The sequence below is a fragment of the Cygnus atratus genome, chromosome 7 (assembly GCF_013377495.2).
Source record: "Cygnus atratus isolate AKBS03 ecotype Queensland, Australia chromosome 7, CAtr_DNAZoo_HiC_assembly, whole genome shotgun sequence".
Lineage (NCBI taxonomy): Eukaryota > Metazoa > Chordata > Aves > Anseriformes > Anatidae > Cygnus > Cygnus atratus.
The window spans coordinates 34,287,207-34,300,872 of NC_066368.1; the positions used below are offsets into that span (position 1 = coordinate 34,287,207).

At 38.0% G+C, this 13,666-nt stretch overlaps 1 long non-coding RNA gene across 2 annotated transcripts in view; it reads right to left on the bottom strand.

Annotated features, from left to right (window-relative positions):
• LOC118244402 (uncharacterized) overlaps nucleotides 1-13,362 on the bottom strand; it is a 50,601-nt gene extending 37,239 nt beyond the window's left edge. For both annotated transcript variants that reach the window (XR_004777532.2, XR_004777531.2), the window contains exon 1: nucleotides 13,237-13,362. This is a non-coding gene — a long non-coding RNA (uncharacterized LOC118244402). The remainder of the gene's footprint in view (nucleotides 1-13,236) is intronic.
• Nucleotides 13,363-13,666: the final 304 nt, after the last annotated feature.

A 13,666-nucleotide genomic window follows, 5' to 3' on the forward strand; every position in this document is an offset into this window, starting at 1 on the left:
GCTGTCAGGCTTAAGAGAGTTGGTGAAAGGCAGTGAAGTTATATCCCTGGAGGAGGAATGTGGATCTCCACTCCCACCAGACCCTTCAGCATTTCAAACTTGGGGTACCATTGGAAATATTCTTCCTGCTCCAAGTGCAAGTTGCCAGTCAGAGTGAGAAGTTAAACAAGTTTCTGTCAGTTCAATTTTAAAATTCGTAACTGAGTCTGCTGAGATATGGCTTTATTATTTTAAAATTCTCTCATAGTCTGACACTAATTTTATAAATCATCTGAAAAAATATTCGAGAAACTTCCTGGAGGAAAGAAGTCTCTACATAAGAAGTCTAGAACTGAGCAGGATGAATACTCCTCTACTACTCTGGTTGAAGTGGGTAAATTCTTCTACTTGCATCTATTTTCTGTTGCAGAATGGCAACCTGCTGGACATGTTGGCCTGGCATCTGCATTTCAAAAAGGATTCTGAAAACCACTGGAAACTGTTCAGAAGGGAGATACTAGAATGATATGAAGTACGCACGCATTAGGAGTATGTAGAGAGGTTGAATTTAGAAATTAAAATTTGGCTAATTCTGACTAACAAGAAGTTAAGCTTTTAAACTTACAAGATAATTAACAAGTGTATTGATTTACCCATGAATGTGGTACATGCTCTAGTATCTGAAGCCTGTAAATCAACATTTGGTGTCTTGCTAAGATATCTCTAACAGGCTAAATAAAACTAATTACTAAGATTTAATAAAAGGAACTCAAAATGTAGCACTGTTCACACCTCTGGGTAGGAACTATGAATTTATATCATTCTTTCAACTACCTGAAAGCCAAGTGCATATGGTGTCTGTTCCAGTATTCATACAAGAAGCCACAATCTCTTTGTGAATCGCCAGGCAGGTACCCAACCTCTAGGCACAACTGCAATACAAGAGATACTGATGACCACTCCTGAGATTTGTTTTCAGCAGAAAATCAAGGAGTCCTAAAGGAGTGCCACTAATTATTATTATGTAAAGCACAACATTCATTGCAGAGAGAGAGAAAATTCATTTAGTAGGGTATCATCAGCTACTTTTATTTTAAAAGATCTGCTGCAGCATCCCCAGCAACAGCATTTCTCATGCTTTCCCCCAGACTCTCAGGTAATCAAAATCGCAGAGAATTTAGTGCAACTCACAATACTTGCTTGATATCAAAGTTTAAAAATTCACTTCTTACAAAATTGCCATCCTGTAGCCATGTTGTGGTAACACATTTCATCAGTGTTCCAGGTCCATATGAGCACAACGTAAGATTGCTTAAATTACCTTTTCACATTGGGTGAAAAGAGAGTAACTTTTTGTAGAGCTACTTCAGGGGTAAATATGTGAATAAAGCCACAGAGTTTTAGGCTGGAGCTTTTAAAGACACCTAGGAGAATTTACAATCTCAATTCTACATCATTTCTGCAGACTTGTTCCTTTGATAAACCCAATTGTGTATGTTGAAAAACTCTTATCTTTCTAAATACTCCCTGCAATAAGAACACTTTGCATTTTGTACTTTTTTTTTATGATCCCATTTGTGATAGGCAAAAGGAAATCTATCTTACAGACAAACCGTATCTTGTTGGATGCATGCAACCCTCCATAATGACTCTGTTACGTGTTTAAATACAGGAAATATTTGACATCGTATCTGTTGTTTGCCTGGGAGACCACACTTAAAACATTTGAATAAATATTTTGTTCATCTCAAGAAATACTGTGCCTTAAGGAAGAAAAATTATGAAACAATCTGAAGGTTATTTGTGAAACCTAGTTATATTTGTGTTTATGATTTTTTTTCCCCACTGTCAGTTGATAGGGAGATGTTATGTAGCATCCCAAGTTTACAGATAATTGAAAGGACATAACCACAATAATGAAATCACTGCTGGATCACATTCTGATAGGTGAGAAATCAATTCATTTATGATACTTTCTTTATCATACTGAGCCATTTCATCGTGCAGTGGAAACCTCTCAAATTAATAAAAACTGTTATATCCATAAAGTCCCACGTACCAAATAGAACATCATAGAAAAACCATGAATCATTAAAAGAATGAAATTGATAAAAGCTAGCAGGAGATTGTCTGGGGAAAGAATCTTGCTTTTAAGAGGAATGTGCTATAATAACAATGCTACAAGAAATGTATATTGTACTTATGACTTCATCGTGTATACACGTAGAGTTATATACGCATATAGGTATATTTATAGATATATATACACACTGATGTGAGCATTTATTATCTGTTTTGTATTGAAGTAGTTCTGCAGGCAGGTACAAATTGCATGGTGGATTCCAAACAGTTGCATCACAATGTTATTTAATAATGTTTGTGGGGGGCTGATTTTTAAGTGATATATGATTTAATACCAAGAAATAAGGCTTTCACCAGACTCCTCCTAACATGATTTAGCTCAACTGGGATTTTGTAAGATTGCTAAACTTGCCTACCAAGGAAAGAGATTAGAGAGACTTTAAAATGATGTAATAATATATTAATTCCTTTTTCCCCCTCAGTCTGTATACATTTGCTAAACACTCATTCATGTTGCATGATATACTTTAAGAAGTTGTAATGAAGCTGTGACACCAATCGCCTTGTCGAAGACCCTGCACAGACAACCCTGGCAAATGTAGAATACAAAAAGATCTAAAGCAATGACCTCAACATTCCTGGTCTCTCTTTAGTGAACCCACCACTAAAATTCAGTTATTTAGTGACAGTGACTTTTTTTTTTTTTTTTTTTTTTTAAGATGGTGCAAATCAAGATGGCAAAAACCAGGCTGAGATGAAAAGCCGAAAGAAAGGACATGCCCTAAGGAAACAGAATTTTTAATTACTGAAAGACTGAAATTGTCTAGCCAATGGGTCAAGATTAACTCTTCAGTAACTCTAAGTCCTAGTTAAAATGCTTTTGCAGTTTGAAGGTTTTCAAAGGGCACAAGACAATAACCACCTAGTATTTTTCAAGAACACCTTTTTTGCTTTAAACAAACAAAGAGAAAACAAACAAAAACAAATGTAGAGAGAGAGGAAAAAAAAAAGAAAAATAAGAGGAGAAAGAAAAAATCTTTTCATTCTTTAATTTCAGTACCTATTCCAGATCTTGAATTTCTCCTATTTTTAATGTTGGGTTTTCAGTTTACCATTTCTTATTTTTAACTGCTGAATGGATGGGTGGACAGACAGAAAAAGGGGAGTAAAGACTGATAAAGGGGAGTAAAAACTTACAGAAATGACCTACAGAAATTTGTTCAACTTTTTAAAATTGAGGCAAAAATACCTTGGGAAATATTGACAGCTGTTTTCTCCAGTGTTCAGGCAGATCTACTAAGACGATTTGCTTAACAAGTCGCTTAACACCAGACTTACCAGCAGGATGGATCCAAATTACCTAGCATGAGCATTGACTCAGAAGAAAAAGCACCATGTGAGGAAAGGCTGTCCACACTGAGGCAGCTCTCTTTCCAACCTTCTTTTTGAAGCCTAGTGCAAAGAGGGCCTAGAGTATTCAAAAATGAGGAGAGCCTTCTGCTAACAGTGCCCCAGTCTCCTCTGAGGTTGAAGGAATTCCTCGTTAAAGCAATTGTACCGCTTTTTGTTGGACCTGCACCCATGATGCTGTCAACAGAGGTGGAATTTACCCAGTTAGTGGCCTTCCAGCTTGCGTGCAAACCCTTTTGATGCAGAGATTTAGGTGGCAGGGATTTGTACACTTGTTAGAGGCTTTTTGGATCAAGCACTCATACATTACTCGTCATGTCATAGATTCTCCTTTTAAGTACTCCTCGAAACTGTCATGTCCTGTTTGACTCTGATCTATCCCTAACTTGATGCATATAAGATGAGCAGATAGCAAAAGCAGCATTTTTTTTTTTTAACCATATGCATAAAAATTCCCAGCACTGGCAAAAAAAAAAAAAAAAAAAAAAAAAAACAAAAAAAAAACACATGAATAGGGCATGAACAGTTCCCCCCCCCCCAAATTGGAAGGACTTGGTAGAGAATCACTAGTCTCATCTTAAGAAAGCAATCAGTAGTTTCACAGTGATGATCAAATGATTACAGTGTCTATCCAGCAGCCCTAAAACTGAAGCCATATAGCACATCCTGGGCTAACAAGATCAGATGCTGTTCAAACCGGATGTACATTCACTAACTAAGGAACAGTCAAAAGATTAGAAACTTATATGATATGCATATATTTAATTAAACCAATGCTCTCTATGATTAATATGAATCCAATCTCAATCTAATTTAAAAATAATCAAAGAAAACAGACTGCACCAGGGCATATCCATCAGCACTGCTGGTAGAAGAGGCTTGGCTTGGCGGACTTCACTGAGGTTCTTGTTAGCAGCGCCAGCCTCGGTCTGCACGGCCATTTCTCATCAAGAACCTGACCTTGTTCTCTTTCAATCTGAATTGCAGAACTTCTATTGGCAGTGTTTAAATTTTGCAACAAGCAGCAGCCTAACCGTGCATGCAGCATACCTCATCTCTCTCTCTTCAACGTTTAATTTTGAAGCCAGTCACAGGCCTGGGCATGGTGGAGCAGATATCTCCGAGGCACTCTCATAGCAAAAGTGGAGTGTCAAATAACTTTGGGGAGTTTTAATACAACAGCAGATTTCTTAATTCACATCTGAATATATTTCTGTTTCCAAATGGCACCATAACAAAGGATATGCCTTTAAGATTTTTTTTTTAATAAAAAATATAGAAGCACAAAGAACATTTTTCCACAGGTTTACTTCTAATGAGGCAGTGGTGGCAACTAATCTGATTTCCAGGAAACTATGGGTGCATCTTTTACAAATTCCTCTCGCAAAACCAGTGAGTTAAAAGAATTAAGGGTAGGGGAGGCTTTACCTGCATCGTTTGTGGCAGTGATCTGAAGGGAGGTGACAAATAGGCATATAATGAGACACATAGCTTTATACTTAACAATCTCACACATAAAAAGAGTGTCAAGTGTATTTGACAGAATGAAATGAAACTAAAATGTTAGCATTAATTGCTACTCCGTGTTATATTACCAGCCCCACAATCCAAATCAATTATAAAGATTTGTACCAGTTGTGAGACAAAAAGGATTTTGGAAGCCTGTCAGCTCTAGGGTGTCATTACCTAACGCTGATATGACTGCTATGGGCTCCGTTCAGAACAGGGAGAGTCACAACCACCCACTTGCAGGTCTGCAACCAAAATGGCACAACTGGAATGTTTTAAAGGAACATTGACAGGCGTACAGCTAAATGCCACAGGTCTGAACAAAGAGATGTGCTTCCCACAGGGGAACCTCAGATTGCTTACGGTACCCTCTGTCCCCACCCCGTCTAAATTAGCTGAGGACTACTTGTCTGTGCTACTTCAGCAGCCATTGCATTTGGCTATCAAATTTAAAACACTGATATACTGAAAAAGTATATACTTTTTTTTTTCCTTAATATTAGGTATATTTTGGTACCTCAAAGAAGCAACAGCATGAGAACTTAACCAAGTTTGCTGCCTTGATGAATTAGTCAAGGGGTTAACTCATAAGGTGGTGAGAGGAAATAGCAATAGATAGAACCTTACAACACACTCCTCTTAGGTGAACATTAAGCTGAGAAATAAATCCATTTTAGCAGCCAGGACATGTGGCTTTTCTTATTTCATTCCTTCAGTGAGATGGAACAGATAGTAATAGACTTAATGAACACATTTCAGTAACAAGAGGAACGTTTCTATTAAGCAACAGTAGAGATGTCTCTTTCCATAGGTCATGCCCTGTGCCCAGTATGCAGAAAGGTACACAGGACTACACTCAAAAGACTGCTTTTCCTCTAAACAAAAAAGCATCCTCCCTTTCAACGGAGTAAGTTGCTCTCACTTGAAAGTGTAAAACGCACAAGACCATCTAGTAAGTGTGCTACTGTTCATTGGCTTGTTGCACTACGTATCATCCTGAAACTACAACACAAATAACTGGTGTTGAATAAGCGTTCGACGCAAATAACTAGTTAAAGCACATTGTCTTTGTACCCTTCTAAGCATTACTGAGAAGGGGAAGGAGAACCTGTCACTGAAGCACAACTTTTTGAGTTCATTGTAGATTTTGTCTTCTCTCTATTTTCTTTTAATGAGGATTGAATCTTTGTAGATTATATATGAACTGTCTTGTGAAACACATTTAAACTATCCCTATCTACATAACAAAGAGAAATGATGCGTCAAAACGAGTGAAGTCTAACATAAGTAGCTCCAAACAAAAAAAAAGTTTAGTTTTTCTTTCCATTCAAATCAATTCTTTTTTAATGGTAAAATGAGGGGAATTCATGTAATTCCGTACTTAGAGTTTACAAATAAGGATGTTATTTGGATAGTATTGGAAATGAAAGCGTTAATGCCAAAGCTGAATGAAGCACTGTTTCACCTTATTTGATTCTTGCTATAGGAAACAGGGTCCTGATTTACAACTTGGGACTGGTTCATCAGCACTTGCACCCCCATGAATTGCAGCTTGCAGTATTTTACAGATGTTGACACTATAATCTGGAAGACAGCAACCGTTCTGGAAACATCACTGAGCAAGGGAACAGTGTCCTTCATGTGCCAAAGCACAGAAGCCCACTGTCCACTACATCTCCCTACACCGGTCTATATAACTGAGGCCAAAAAGATTTTGTAAAGTATTTTTATCAGCCAGAAACATTAGGAAAAGAGAGAGAAAATGAAATCAAGAGACACAAATCTTATGCTTGGACCTCGCGCAGGGGAAAAAAGGACACAAGCTCATCACACAGTCAAGCTAAGTTAGTGTTTATGCATTTCCAGTGGTTTGCCCTCCATATGTAGACAGTATAAAAATCAAGCACGAGATTTTTTTTTTTGTTAACCCTCAAAGTCTCAAAACAGACTAGCAGTACAAAATTTTAATTGTCAAGCCCTTGTGACAGCTGGGCTCAACAACACCATGAGTCCTGCTGATTTATTTTTAATTGATTTTTATTTTATTGAGCTACATCAAAACTACTTTATCCATTTTCTAATTCTCATAACTTTTCTTCCTGAAATGCTAAATCACCACTAGTAAAATACAAACAGTTTAAACTGGATGCATATAAATAATAATACTGATAATTAAAAAAAAGGGAAGTCTAGAAAGAAAAAAATGTAATTACTTTAAAAATAGCATGAAAATAGGGCAGAAATGTGTTAAAGTGGAGTCTGAGAGAAGGCTCATAGTCTTCCAAACCATATGCTACAAAGTGTAAGAGAGACCACGCTTGAAATCCTGGCCTTATTAATTCTAGTAGTTGAGGATGGAAAACTATCTACCAGATAAAAAACCTCCACATTTACCACATCTTGGTAATGCCTGTTTACACTTATATTTCAGAATACTATTACTAAAATGATCAAGAGCTTTGTATGTTAACTGGCACTCGGTACCTTTGAAATTTACTTCATGTTATCAAGATGTTAACATGATTTTGCACATATTTTCATGCTAAACAGCACAACACAGTTGGTTTTCTATTACAATTACATACATACTCCTTTCTTCCTCCTGAGAAAGATTTTTAATAGTCACTATATACTTTTTCGGATTATTTCTTAATTTCCATGCTTTCAGAGAGTAATATCAGGTGTTTAAAGAGACTCTTGGAGAAAGGCTAAAGCCTCATGCCCCATTAACTAGCCCTTGATTTTGCGGTATTCTGCTAATCAAGAACACATTCATTCGGAAGTAGCATCCTATTGTACAGACTTCCTGAAATGAAGAAAGTTCACAGCTGTTTACTACAGGTAGAATCACTCAAATTTGGATGTTTTTGCCTGCGCCGCAAGAACAAGCTCTGAGGCTGGCTGGATGCTGTGAGCCACCTCTGAGGTGATGGCCTCCCAAGGATGACGTGTTCAACAGCACATTTAAAAGAATTATTCAGAAGAGCATGGAGTTTTCAGGAATTAAGCATCATAATACTGCGTGAAACAACAGACTCTCAGAGGGATGAATACGAATGTTTGCCCTGGCCTTTCCCAAGTTGCAGAGGCTTACTAAAATGTTGCCACGAGAGCAACTGCTGTTAACTTTTCATTATAGTGTTTGAGCCTCTTGCGTCCAGGAATTCTGATTCTTCCTCTCTCTCTGCTTGAGATCAGCACTAGTTACTGGCAGCAGTATCAATGCTGTTGATAAGCATTCATGCATGATTTCCACCTGCTTTCACACACAGCATTGCTGAATCCTCCACTGCAAGTTTTATTTTTGCAACTTTAGTTTGTGACTCATGGCTGACTCACAGGCTCAAATCCGCTAGCATTTTCCATTGCACTTCTGGACACCATTCACACACGGCAGGTGACAAAACTTGGTGCAGGCCTATTCCAGGGAGTGAATATTTCTACTCTGAGTGAATCCCTACACTGGGATGCCATGCTCCCACAGCCAGCCAAGCCTGGGCAGGGCTGCGACATGGCTCTGGGCAGGGGCACATCAAGGGGTGGCCACAGCACCCACTGCCCTCTCCTGGAGCACTGCTCTGCCTCGGGTCACCAGAGAGAGCTTCATTCCTTCCACCACTTGGCTGCTTAGGATACACGCCCTCTGGATTTTATGTCTTTGAAAAGATTACTCAAAATCAATGTGGAAGACAGGCTGGGAAAACAAGCGTAGCCAAGTAATTTCTTAAGCACTTATCTCTACAGTGAAGAAAACATTAGGGAATTACTAATCTTTACAAAACAAAAAGGAGCCTTGAGACGTGCTGCTTCTCTCTCCAACCCTTCAGTTGATATATGAGACCAGAGCCTGGTCAAGACTTCAATCTAGACAGAGTCCCTCCTGGGTTCTCTGCTCTGGCTGGCTGTTATCCTGGCAAGTTGCAGTGGGGCTGTATTCTGCCCAGGCAGCACCTCTCTTTAACTGCGTTTTTAAATCCTTCTTTGCCATATATTCATTCAGCCTGTGTAATTTGAATCCTGAGCCTGGGGAAGCAACCCAATGGAATAATTACTTTCATAAGCGATACACAGGGCCAGGCTGTCTCTGTAGAATCAGCGTCTAGTATCAGCTCTCCATCTCCATCCCTCGAGCCCCCGGACCCAGCTAAACTTTTCGATATAAAGATACCCAAATGACTCTTCACAGAGTACCAAACATAGCATTAAAAAAAAAACAACCAACCAACCAAACAAAAAAACAAATAACAGAATTTCAAAAACAATTCTGAGATTCAGTTTAATAAAATGAAAAGCTACGAGGACCTAGGAGCTTTACTCAGTGTACTGGCTTCCTACTTCCAGCCATTAAAAACATTAGTTCCCAGGAGCATTGGTACCTTTCCTGATCTGCCATATTTCAGTGCAGCTCATGAAATTCTGCCTTCTAAAGCTATCTATTCGCATTTCAGCTGGATACAGTATTTATCTATCTCAGGAAGCAAAACTCCTGAAATGGGTGCAGTGTATGTCAACAGCATCTCCATTTGATTCCAAGGGGAAGAAATACTTAGGAAGAAGTTTTTGGTTGCTTCACAAAGAGATAGTCTTCAAACTTTTTACTAGAATAAATTTGGAAATAAATACTTTCCATGAAAATGGCCATTGCAAAAAGTTTGATCTCAGTACAGATAGACTCAAGAGAAGTTTAAGTTTAGGTCAACTAGGTTAAAAAAATGTGTTGTAAAGATTTCAGTGGTGACATATAGAATTGTTTGAATAATGGATAATATTGATGTATAATTTATTCATCTATTTTCCCCATCAATTCCGAAATGATGGTTTTGTGAATAACCATGACTTTAATGCTTCAGACAATGTTTCTTTGTGGTACTGTTCAAACGCATGCGAAAATAAAGTCATTATCTGAAAGAGACTACAAATACATATATTTTTTTCAAATGAACCTACTGATTTTTCATCAGCTCTATTCTCAGTATTTAACTGTTTCTGGACTAATTCATTTCTGCAATTCCCAAAAATATGAATTGAAAAAGTGAAATTCAAGACCGCTGTCATATCTCTCTACTGATGGCTTTAAAATTTGTGTGTATTGCAGGATAGCGATGGTTTGAGCAAACACAGAATACAGCGTTATTTTAATTCATTCTGCTAATTATATGCTTTAGAGAAATATGAAATCACATTGTCTTGCAACAACTGCAGTGTCTAGCATAAACTGTTGTTATAAAAAATAGCTTTTAGATTATCATCATAAAAAAAAGTTTAAAATCCACTGGAAAATGCAAGTAATTTAAAGACCCTTTTGAAAAACAAGAGCTACTTTGGGCAGATCAGCATTGTATTTATCATCGTAACCATGGAGACAATATAAATTCCCATCTGTTAAGGTATTCGTTTTCTGCCTGCAAAAGATGAATATACTGTACTCAATAGGTGAATGAAATAGTTACAATTTCAATAAGTAGCCAGATCTGTGACTTTGTTCTCTGTAAAACACAGAGGAGAGCTCCTGGGTATGATTTAAAGCTCTATGAAATGTTTGGAATGAAACCACAAACCCTGGGAAATTTGCCTCTTTCCAAAGCTTAGTGACAAACCAGAAACTCAGACAGTCTTTATGAAGGTTCACGCTAAGTTTTGAGAACCTGGCAGGAAGAGGCAGAGAGAGAAGGGAGAGGGGAAAAGAGAAAAAGAAAAAAAGACAGCTTTACTAACTTGTGTGCCATCATGAGGTACATTCAGTTAATCTTGTAGCCTTGTCTGAGTCTTGCTTCAAGGTTTCAGCTCATGCAAGGTCTGCCTTGAGCAGAAGCACCAGCCCCAAACCCTGCTGTGAATTCTCCAGGTACTCAGGGCCAGATCATAGCTTGGGATTTGAACTCCATAGCTCGATCTGTCATGGACTGAAATGAAACAGTAAACCTCAGCACTTCAGAAGCACGTTCAGACTGTGGAATTCAGGCTGAGTTCTGGTTCAAAACTCAAGTCAGTTATGCACTTTTTATTGCTTTTTCGTAGGCACACTTTGAAGTCTGAGGCACCTCCCAGACATGCAAAAAGGGGCGCTTGGTCTGTCTGACAAGGACAGGCTGCTCATCTGACTCTTTTGTCCTAAGGGAGACAGGAGCTAAAAGATAAGTAAGCTGACAGAAGAAAAGAAAAAGGAGAGAAAAAAAAAATGTTTACAGAACTCACTAAATTCAATGTAAGCATAAGTATTTGAATGTGATCCCTGGCAACCTTTGGGATTTTGCAGATAAACTTCATACTAGAATCAGATGCAATGTGGAAAATGGAGGCATTCAGGGAAAAAAACAAATAAACCAAAAAACCCACACAGAATTGTTCTGTAATAATCCTTCTCTGTGTACGTGTTTTTCTTCAAATGGAAAAGTGATACAAGATAGAAGTTTCTACTGGCCAGGATTTTTTGGAATGCTTGGAAAGGCTGCTATCAGTGATGGACAGTCTCAGCTTGGAAATACAGTGCTTGTTGCCTCACGGGGAAACCAGTGCTGCCAGCAGTGACTTTGGAGTAGTCAGAAGGTGGAACAGAGAATATCTCAAGAAAGTATCAACCAACAACTTCTTTCCCAACATCGCCAATGATATTTAGTATTAAAATGTTCTGGGAAAGTACCATGGGATGTTATAAATTCTCATCTTATGAGTCATTTTCAGCTAAGAAAAAATATGCTGAACTTTGAAGGACATGGAAGTGAAAAATAGTTGAAAAAGTGACAAATGCATACATACAGTTGTTACATGCAAAATCTATTTCTAGATTTCCTTTAATCAAATAGCCTAAGAGTTCAATCTTGGGATGAGAACAAAGTCCCGTGTAAAAATGACAAGTACAGATTTGCAAAATGGAATCTGTTCTGCTTTTCACATCAAAGGAGTTGTTAACAGGGACTGAACACAAATATTTTTGGTAAAAATGTCCAATACAGAATAAAAGTAGATTGGTTTTCAGACACTTCATGGAGTCTGCAGAACCAAAACCTTGGGAAAAACTGAGATCCCTGGATTTTGGGACAGGGTCTGGAATCTGACCAACCACTTGAATAAAAGCATGCATTAAAAAGTCCTTCATACTTGTTATTTTAAGGGTTGCCTGAGAAATCTTCCTACTTGCTATTACTATGGTTTTAGTCCCTGCATATGAACGGATCTAGAAATCCAAAAATAGTTGCAGCTAAGGAAAAACGTGGCACCAGTGAAATCCCCACGGTTTTAAATTTGGAGGGAGATTTAAATGTAGAGGGTCCTCTCCAAGCAGGTAACTTTGAGAGTCTTCTGCATCACAACAATTCTGAAAGTACACCAAGATCTTGTTGGTCATGCACTGCCTTTAGGTTAGAAAACATTTCCTTAAAAATATTCTCAAATTTTTCATGGAACATCTTTGCAAAATTTGTTGAGTAACTATTTGTACATTCTCTGAGAATGCAGATGGGTATTTACATGTGGTAATATGCAGTTTAACGTAAAAAGATGCATTTGGGGAGCAGCAACAGATTTTGTGGGCATATTTAAGAATGTTAATTTGAAAATGTGTGCTATAAACTTTGATAATTTCAGAACAGACCCTGGAGAACTGTTAAGTGGCAAACGCAGAACACCTACTCAAAAAGGAGAGAAAAACAAAGAGCACACCAACTCCATTACAGGCAAGCAAGCTAAGCAGAGAAGGAAAACTTCTGGAATTGATTTTTCAAGGCTGAATACAAGAGTGCCTTGAAAGCCACCACCACCATCACCAATCAAGATTAGCTTGCTATGTGGAGAAGGCCACGCTTAACGAGTTCAGAGGGAGGTTTTCTTTCCAGTGATCACAGGAAACATGGAGCATCTACTGGTCACTGTACGTTTTTGTTTTCCAAAAACCTCTGACATTCAGTTCCATATCAGAGATTGCTGGGTTTGGTACTGAGACATTAGGTAAGGGACAAAACTCTCTGTTGGTCAGGAAGCTGCATTTTGCAGCAGCTTTCTTGACGGAAACCTGAAGAGAGTCTAACACAGGATCCAGGACAGGATCCTTCCTCTTTGGGATAAATACTACTGATTGAGCCAAGGGATGACACTCTGAATGAAGAGCTAGTGACAATTATCATGTTACAAACAAAATAAACTATGTCCCAGAATATTCTCCCCATGGTGTTTGTTGTACCTGGGAGTGAACACAGGACTTGAAATATTTTATGCATCCCTTTTACAGAAAAAATGCATGCATTTAAAAGATGGACAAACCTTATTCTTGTATATAGAGATTGAAATAGAGTTCAAGTAGATAACAAAGCTGGAACTGAAACACAATAGAAGCACTTCTCAGTAGTGGTATCTCTTCTTCATGGTATCAATGTAGCATTACCATTTCCCTGCAAAACATTGATTAGAACCAGGGTCATTTGTCTCATCAGCCATTTAAAGCTGGTAGTACTTCCTAACCAAACCCCAAGATTCCAAACTTTCTGCATCCACTGCATCTTTAGAAATCTTTAAGTATATGAATGTTAGATGTAAGTAATACAATCGTTCTTCAAAGTAACTAGAGAAAGAAAATCATTTTACTTCTCTGAGATAGCAGAAGAGGGGATTATGGAAAGTCAAAGGCTTTTATCTTGACCGTTCTGATCATACATATATTTTTTTTTAATTATTTTATTCAAGACACGAGTCC